This window comes from Panicum virgatum, unplaced genomic scaffold (genome assembly GCF_016808335.1).
Source record: "Panicum virgatum strain AP13 unplaced genomic scaffold, P.virgatum_v5 scaffold_4688, whole genome shotgun sequence".
Classification (NCBI taxonomy): Eukaryota; Viridiplantae; Streptophyta; class Magnoliopsida; order Poales; family Poaceae; genus Panicum; species Panicum virgatum.
In genome coordinates this window covers 37,869-44,429 of record NW_024376416.1, presented here as the reverse complement: position 1 = coordinate 44,429, position 6,561 = coordinate 37,869, and the positions used below count along the sequence as shown (strand labels likewise).

The following is a 6,561-nucleotide window of genomic DNA, read 5'->3' as shown; positions in this document are numbered from 1 at the left end:
GGTATGCTTATGTATCCACCACCGCCGTCATCATTTCCATCAACATGAGAACACGTCATGTGAAGGTCGGCATCCAAGAATGTTTCACTATCATCCGCATCTCCACATCCTATAAACCCGTATGTTCCTTGATCGGTTACTGGTAGTTCCGAAGGAGTGTCATGCTCTCCATGATGGATCCAAGTGGAGTAGTCATCAACAAATCCTTCAATGATCACGTGTGACCTGATGGTGACTGCGTCTGCCCAGACCTTCAGATTTTTACACTTCCTATAAGGGCAACATATACCGGAAACCCCCTTGATCCTCGCATCCATCTTCGCAACATCAATGAATTTATCCAATTCAACACGGAAAGCCCTCTCCGTCCTTTTCATGGTATATATCCACCGACGAGCCATCTACAAATTAAATTTTCACAAAACATTCCGTGGCACATCTTGAGATAATAGACTATTGATCTCGTAACAAACTTACATTATTTGACTGGTACAAATACATGTGCTTATAAAAACATATGTTTAAAAAACTTGAATTTCGTACGTTGTAAACGTACACCTATGTTGCTTGGTTCGATTAAAATATATATAGACGTTAAACACATGCTTGGGTTTTCTTAAGATCCAAAGACAGTACATATATAAGAGTATATCCATATTGGAGGAATACATCTGGCGATTGCAGGTGGCACAGCCAGAAGCAGCAGATCTGAGCTCCTGGTACATGTTTTATCTGTTTTAATCAATGACATCTCAAGTCCTCTGTTCATTTTTTCTTTCTCCAGCAAAGTTGGTCGATTTCTTCTCCCACGATCAATGAATATACACATTCTGCTTTCGCTGCAACTGTTTTGAGCAAACAAAACTGGTGATTGTTCTGCCCATTATCAGGTACTAGGGGCAGGAAACTCAGAAGTCATATATCATAAGTACAATACGTAGCCAGAGGAGAGGACGAATACGTTTGAGCTCAGCTGGTACATCTTCTGTTCTAACCAAGGACAGCTCAAGTCCTCTGTTTAGTTTTTCTTGCTCCATACTCCATTGAGGTTCATCGATTTACAATCAACATTGACACCTTCTGCTCTGAATGCAACTATTTTCAGCAAACAAATACTGATGATTATTGATCTGGTGGCTATTGTCAGGTACTGAAGGCAGGATACTCACAAGTCATACATCACAAGTAGGAAACTTACGTGATAATGCTTGGTTCTTCTAAGCTAGAGGCTATTTATCTTCAGAGACTAATCGACCACATCGTTCTCCCAATTCTCATCTACGGAAGGCTGAAAGCTCAAAAGGCATAAATCATAATTACAGCACAAGATCCTATTCAATTGCTTTGTGAGTTGAAGCTACGGTATGTTAATCTTAAACACCATTACTTTTCTATTTGACATGCTCAAAAGTCCTAAATCTCCTCATACATACATATGTACATATGCATGAGAAAATGCGCGTACACGCATCTGATTCTGTTGCTGCTGACCACGCATCTCTGCAAAACACCAGCCGACCAGCATCTGTCCCCATGGACGCACGTCTGTCTCTGCAACACAAAGCGCGACGCACGCAGCATGCGTTTATCGGTCCCATGTGCTTATTGCATGGCAGCCTGTTGCAATAATTACGTTTTGCGTACAAGCTAAACAAACAGACTTGCCAAGTTTTTAATCTCCTATTGCAGCCATAAAAAGATAGGCAGAAAATCGTGTGACCCATGTATGCTAGCTACAACTAGTCTATATTTCTTCTGTGCATATAGTTGCAAGTAACTCACTTAAAATTAGGCAATACTAGTCCACCAACCCGTGCTCCTCCACGGGCTAGAACTATAACAAATATAAACATTAATTAGGTGGTTGTGGATAAATTTAATACATACAACTAATAAAAATACTTATATTTGTTTTTTTCTTTCTCTGTCATCTGTCCACGCGCTCACATTTTCTAACTGTAATAATGCTTTCTTAGTTTGTATTCTATATTGATTGTGATAAACTAATAATTAATTATATAACTTTTATCATCTACGTTGATAGTTTCTCACCCTTCAAAATGTGTCCTTAACATATTATTTTACGATTTAAAATTTGTCCATAGGAACTAAAAGTTAGGAGATTAATAACATAAGGAAAGTGATCAACATAGGTAACACGTCAATAAGGGGACACATGTGCCTTAACTCAACCTTACTAAATTAAACTGTATGAGAATTTCTAAAACATAAATTATCATGGAACATAGGGAGTACCTTGAAATCTATGTTTAAATATGTCATCTACTTTTTTATCCTTGTTGTGGTGATGTACGAATCCAGATTTCCTTTTAAACTTTTGTTAATTTAGTTACTTTCTATTTATCTATTTTCTAATAATAGCTAATACTAGTAAATGTAGATGTAGTTTTTTAATTTTAAAATGACATAGATGTCTAATTTATATGAATATATTGGGTGTGTAGATTATTTACTATAATATATAATATGGTTTTCTATTTAACTTTATAAGATTATATTAAAGAAATTAAACATGTGTGAAAAATTACATGTAGATTTTAGGGTTGTTTTAAATAATATTTCATATTGTAAGTGGGTAATTCAAATACAATTAAAGGGGTTACCTTAAATCATCTCTTATAATATAGATAATTTGAATATATAAATTTACTGTGCTTCTTTAAGTTCTATTTTATAGGGTTGTTTGTGAATTTGTTTAAAAATAGAATGAATGCAATAATTATTTCTATAGATATATGTTTTTTAAAATATTTAATACTTACTCTATCGGTCTAAAACTATAAACCACAACTAACATTTGATTCAATGTTTGGTTGTCTATTATATTTAATAAAATTGTATGTATAATATTTATTTTGTTGTGTTTTTCGTTCTTTCTAAGTATTTTATGTATTATGTTTATTGAGTATTTTCACTAATTATTTTAATATTACTGGCTAGATGTTGTACCACAACAAAAAAGTAAAACTTTAAATGGTCCTCCAAGATGTATCAATGCATGGATTAATTGAAAGTTAATAATAAGAAGAAATAGAAAAAAAGATTTTTAATGGTCCTCCAAAAAGTATGGATTTATAGGTTGAATACAGTGGGACATAGGTTAATAATAAGAAAAAATAAAAAAATAAATGATCCTCCAATCGATGCATAAATTGATTGAGGTGGGAGGTGGTTTAATAATACGTAAAAATAAAATAAAAAACTTAAATGTTCCTCTGTGAGGAATCGATGCATGGATTGACTGTGGTGGCAGGTGTGTTAATAATAAGGAAAATATATAAAGAGAATTTAAATGATCCTCTATGAGGAATCGATGCATGGATTGATTGCGATGGGAGATGGGTCACCTTTGGCTACTAATAATCATGGATATAATTAGAAGGCCAGATGTTTCTGATTATTGTGGAATTTTCTAGACTTTTTTCTCTTTTTCTAGAGCGCTTCGTAAGCCGTGCATCCTTTTCATCTCCAATTAATAATAGTAAGATGTTCAGTTGCAGTTGTTCTCATCCACAACTACAAACTATTTCAATGTCCCAGTTACAACTAGATCATTAAAACCGTTGCATCTAGGACCGACGAGGCGATTGCAATTACAACTAAGCAATATACTCAGTCGCAATTGGCCAGATCCCGTGCGTGACTGCAACCGCTTCACTGCCGCCGTAATTACAACTAGGATCTTTAAATCGGTTGCAACTAGGACCAATAAAGCGATTCCAGTTACAACTAGAGAATATGCTCAGTTGCAATTGGCCTGACACCACAATTGCAACCGCTTCAATACCCTGGTTACAACTATGATTATTAAGCCTGTTGCGACTTAGCTAGGACCAGTAAGACGAGTGCAATCTGGCTTAGTTAGTTACATGACAGAGGGTAACTAAAAAAGTAATTACTCTCATGCAACTAGCTTACTATCCTAGTATATGTTTTGTTCTAACCAAAGACTACTCAAGTCCTTTGTTTTGTTTTTTTCTTGCTCGATCCATACTCCTGTTAAGTTCGTCAATTACCATCAACATCCACACTTTCTGCTTTCAGTGCAACTGTTTTCAGCAAATAAAAATGTATTATTATCCTGCCTATTGTTAGGTACTGAATCCAGGAACTCAGAAGTCACACATCACAAGTAGGAAATAAACGTAATTAGAGTTGATTCGTCCGAGCTAGAGGCTATGGTATGTTCATCTTGAGGAACTAATCAGCCATCTGTTCGAGATCCTCATCTGCTCCTTTGTGAATCGAGGCTATGGTACGTTAATCTTAAACACTGTTACCTTTCTCTTTTACATACTCCAAAGTATGAAATCCCCTCGTATATATAATGCTTCTTGTTTCATGTGATAACAGGAACAAGAAGGCTAGACGAGACTGTTTGCGGCCACAGTTGTGCAGCTCAAAGACTAAAAGGCTAAAGAGCTCAGCTTCAGGCTAGCAGTCTACCTGTTTTCCCAGGTCAGACATCAATATCATCAACTACTGTTTCATATAGGTCTATCAGATGGTGCCAGTCATACATCATGTTAGCAAAGTAACAAAGAAACAATCATGCATGAAAAAGTGCCATAGGATTCAGTTAGTTTGGAACATGCATAACCCATAATTTATTGAGAGTACAGCTAGTTTGTGCAGATCATTTTTTTGTTTCAAAAGTAGCAGCTCATGTTCAATTTGGTCTGCAGGATTTTTGGGCAAGGAGACACTTTCAAAATAAATGATGGCCAGTATCGAAGGTGCTGCTGTGTCTGCAATTTTGAAAATTTTGGCAAACAAGTTAGCTCCATTGATGATGAAGCAGTACAGCTCTATAGTGGGTGTGACAAAGGATCTCCAGGATCTCAAGGGTCGATTTGAGGATATCAGCTCCTGGCTAGAAAAAGCAGGATGTAAAACTACGGATAATGATCAATTTTTCATCAGACAATTGAAACACGTCGCATACGACGTTGATGATATTGTTGATGAGTTCCATCTAGAGGCTGAGAAGCACGAAGCTGAAGTTGCCAACAATATTGTGTCAAAATGTCTCTGCACAAAACCAAAATCATATCTGTTTCAATTCAAGGCAGCCCTCAAGATCAAGGCTATAAAGAAGAGATTTGATGCAATAGTGAAGCAAAGAACTGACTTCAGTGCAACAGTAAACAGTTTGCCGGAAGGTCATCCTGTTCCACACATGAACAGGACTGCCAGGGCAATTCCAACAGTGCCAAATGTTGCTGTGGCATCAATAATATGTGGAAGTGAGCGAGAAAAGCAGGAAATAATATCTAAACTAGTGGACAAAAATAACCAACAGATAATCAAGATAGTCTCCATAATTGGGCTTGGTGGCTCTAGGAAAACTGCCTTGTCTAACCTTGTTTTCGGTGATGGTAACACCGTAAAGGATCATTTTGAAGTAAGAATATGGGTTCATGTGCCTCAAGAATTTGATGTCTAAGAGCTTATGATGAAGATGTTTGAAGCCATTACTTATCAAAAATCTGAACATCATTCCATACAGAACATAATTCAAACTATAGCAGATACGTTGACTGGAAAGAGGTATTTGCTTGTATTAGATGATGTCTGGACTGTGGGCCGAAGTCAATGGGAAGATTTTATGTTATATATAAAGAGAGGAGCACCTGGAAGTAGTATTTTGTTGACAAGTCGCAATAGAAATGTTGCAGAAGCAGTGGAATCAACAGATCTGTTGAAGTTGTTGTCCTTGTCTAAGGATGATAGCTGGACTGTGTTCACTCAGATCATTGGTGAGGACATAAAAGGTTTGGACTCTGAATTATTGGAAGTTGGGAGAGAGATTGTGAATAAATGTGGTGGGGTTCCACTTGCAATTAAAGTTCTTGCAAATGTCCTTCGTGGCAAGACACATATAGAACAATGGAAGGCCGTGAGAGACAGTAATCTACTAGATGCTGAGGATAAAGAGCATAGAGTATTAGCAAGCTTGATGTTGAGCTATTCCCATTTACCATCCCATCTGAAACGGTGCTTCACAATATGTTCATTGTTTCCTAAAGGCCTTCCGCTCGATAAACAACAATTGGTTGACCAATGGATTGCTCACAATGTGATTAGTTTGACTCATGGTTACAATTGCTTGGAGGATGTTGGCGACGAGTGCTTCAATTCACTTGTGCAAGTTTCTTTTCTCCAGGATGTGAAGGAATATTTTGGGAGAGTGTGTTGCGAGATGCATGATCTTGCCCAATTCATCTTGGATGAGCAAATTTCAACTAATGTGCCAAAGGATGCAACCAGTTCCACAAAATACCACAGATACTTTTCCTTAGTTCAACAGCCAAAAAAACCTTTGCCTAGAATGTTTTTCAAGAATGCACGTGCTATATATGTTGATGGTGGTGATTGTGATGATATAATATTCAACAAGGCCAAGAATGCAAAGCACTTGTGCAGTATCATTGCAAACAATAATCTATCGACAACAGTGCTCACTGCCATATTTCAGACAAAACATTTGAAATATCTTGAGATGTCAAGATTGCAATGTGAATCACTCCCTGAAACTAT

General features: G+C 36.7%; 1 long non-coding RNA gene across 1 annotated transcript; it reads left to right on the top strand.

Annotated features, from left to right (window-relative positions):
- The first annotated feature begins 659 nt into the window (after window positions 1–659).
- Window positions 660–5,398, top strand: LOC120694307. The gene is made up of 6 exons (XR_005683431.1): window positions 660–719; window positions 891–976; window positions 1,148–1,362; window positions 4,117–4,276; window positions 4,375–4,479; window positions 4,707–5,398. It is a non-coding gene; the product is annotated as an uncharacterized LOC120694307 (long non-coding RNA).
- The last annotated feature ends 1,163 nt before the right edge of the window (window positions 5,399–6,561 follow it).